Source organism: Mesitornis unicolor, unplaced genomic scaffold (assembly GCF_000695765.1).
Source record: "Mesitornis unicolor isolate BGI_N332 unplaced genomic scaffold, ASM69576v1 scaffold36299, whole genome shotgun sequence".
Classification (NCBI taxonomy): Eukaryota; Metazoa; Chordata; class Aves; order Mesitornithiformes; family Mesitornithidae; genus Mesitornis; species Mesitornis unicolor.
The window spans coordinates 29,747-32,793 of NW_010210076.1; positions in this window are offsets into that span (position 1 = coordinate 29,747).

The following is a 3,047-nucleotide window of genomic DNA, read 5'->3' on the forward strand; positions in this document are numbered from 1 at the left end:
TCCTGCTGACAGAAACAACAAAGAAAAAAAACATCCCATGCATCCTTTGTGCTTTGGAAAGTCGTACAGAAAGCATTGTTTTGTTCCATTGTTTTCCTCAAAAAGAGCCTCAAGTAAGTGATTCGTTGTGAACCACTAAAAAAAAGAGAGCGTCTTCCTTAGAGCTACTTAAAAGAATTTTTCAGGAAGTACAAGATATATTTGTAGTACACACATGTGCCAGTCCAGGACATTAGCATAATTGCTCACTGAAGTACCTTTCCTGTTATGTCAGTTAAGGAGAATTTTTGTTTGTGACTATACGAATCAATCTACTGCAGGTTTTCTGGGAAAAGGTAATTAAACTTAAATCCCATTAATACCTGTAGCCAATTTTAGTTTAATCACTAACGTTTCTCTTCCGTAGCCTAGGAGCCATTGCCATATATACAAAGCTATATTAAAGAAGGAATGCATCCATGATCCCAGTAGGAGATTCCTTATGTGACAGTCAAATTAACACACAGTGCACAGCATGTCCGGATAATAAACAGGAAAAACCTCCAAGTGATCTGAAAAAGAACAACAGGAGGAAATGGGGGGGGGAAGGGGAGTGGTGGTGGGGGGGAAGGAGCATGCATGCAACTGCTCTTTAGGCAAACTCAAAATCAAGTGCACCATCAGTGTGCGGGAAATACATGCAACCTCTAATGGGAAACCTTTTAAGAAAATGCATACCACTTTGTGAAGAGGCTACATTCCTCACACCAAGCCTCACCCTGGATAAGCCATGTATATAAAATATGTGTAGAAATCTGTCCTGAAATAAGTACACCTCTTCCTCTCAAGCACACCTCCCCTTAGCCATTACTTCCAGACACAAACACTAGGCTATCAGAATAAATTTCCCTGCCACAAATTGCTAGGCCAGGAGATAACTGGCCTCTCTAATCCAGTGCTGGGGACACATGCCCATCCCATCCCCTTGCTCAGCCTACCTGGATGCCTGCTCCTGGGAGCAGCTCCCCAGGGCTGCCAGCTCCTCCTCCTCTGGAGACCACGAGGATTGAGATGGCCAAAGCTCCACCTTCCCTCCCTTGTGCTCCAGCTGGTGGGCTTGAGCTGGTAGAGCAAGGACAGGGCTCATAGGCTCTGCAAAGAGCAGTTACCCAGTCAGGGTCAGGAGTGGCCCAAGGTGACAGGCACATGGGCACTTGACACACCACGCTCACTGTGGCTCTACCATGCCCAAGAAACACTGGCTTCTGCACATGTGGTCGGCATATGTGTAATAAATCTGACATGTTTGGGATGCATTTGGCATGCTGTGCAGTGCAGATCTGCCTTACATGTGCTGTGGGTCTTATATAGTCTTCATATGCCAGACTTGGTACACACACACTGCACTGTTCATCTGCAGCACCAGGCAGGTCCAGAGTTTCAACCCATATAAGAGCCTGGTAAAGAGTTCTTGTCCCTGCATCTTTTCTGCCCTGAAATACATTGTTCCCTGTCCAGGAGCCCTGAACAGAAAAGATTCTAACACTGCAGCCTGCCACATATCCAGAGCTGGTGGAGGACACCTAACATCACAGATGTACCAAAATGCTGTAGAACTCCTCCACAAGACAGGAGGTAGAAAGGTAGTTGCAAGGCATGATGTCTTCCCTGGACTATGCCAACTGAGGACAGCTGCAAAATTTGCTATTTCAGACTCAGTGCAAGAAGCAAAGATTTGTTGCAGCCCTAGGCAATGTCTGGCACACTCCAGATTGTGTTTCAACTCACTACTGTCCCTGTGTGTAAAATTGGTCTCCATATGTGGGGCCAGCATGGCAGAGCTGCTAATTTTGGAATCCACCATAGATGAAAGTGGCTGTATCAGAGCTTTCATGTCATCTTTTGTGTCCTCCCTTGATTTGTATTTCTGTATGTGACGAAGTTACTCAGCTTTACAGTGATTTCCTGAAATGAATCCCAGCCAATTTCTGGTGCTTTTTTTGGTAGTAGGTTATTTGTTGTGTTGATTTGCTTCCTATTTTTTTCTCTTGCATCACTTCTTCCTGTGTGATCCTGAATTCCTCTAGTGCTCTTTTCCTCTCCAGGGAAATTAATCTTGGTTTCCTGCAGAAACACTTCCCTTCTTCTCTGACACACTGATATGGGAAGAGAGGATCTGTCACACCACCTCAGAGCAGTGCTGCCTCTGCTCCCCTCCCTTATCACTGGCAGCAGCCAGCAGGAGTCATCTGGGGGAATGAAACCAACAGTGGAACAACACTAGGTTTCAGAGGTGGGTTCTCCTCCTGCCCTCCACTTCCCCACTGCTTCCTCAGTGAAGTGACCAGTACAATAGCCCACAAGAAATGATTTGTGGGTGTCTGTATGTACAAACCCCATGTTATAACACCTGAATTACTAGTTCCCATCTTATATAGGCACCTCATATACTCTACACCCTGACAACCATCCCCAGCACCTCAACTGAAAGATTTTAGTTTGTTTGGTTTCTATTCCTTTCCCTCTAAATCAGAAAGCACACCTACCACAGTAAGTTCATATTAGCAAACAAGCCTGAATAATAATAGTAGTATATATTTTAAAATTAAAAGAACATCTACTGTCCATTAGCTAACTGAGTTTAAACTGGTAAAGCAGTTTTTATTACTGTAAAAAAAAACTACTCATACTGTAGCTGCAAATAAAAGTAAACTGAAGTACAGTTAAGGAAACAGATACTTCAAGAGGGAAGAAAATGAAATTCTCTCAGACTTGTCTAGCACTCTAATGTCCTATGAATTACCTCCTTTCCTCACCAGCCCTTTGGAACAGCCAAAGGAGACTCCCCATAGGAGCACATGCTGGTAAGGAAGTTTAGTGCAGACAAAGTCAATAAAACATAGAGCTACATACCAAACCACCAACCATGAATACCTTAAGGTATTAAGGTAATTCCAGCAGCCAGGGATGTAACAAGCACATTAACACTGCTTCCAAAGACCACATTATCAAGAAGTCAAAGCCAGCTTGCATACACGCAAAAATGTTCCTATTGCATGAAGCCAGAT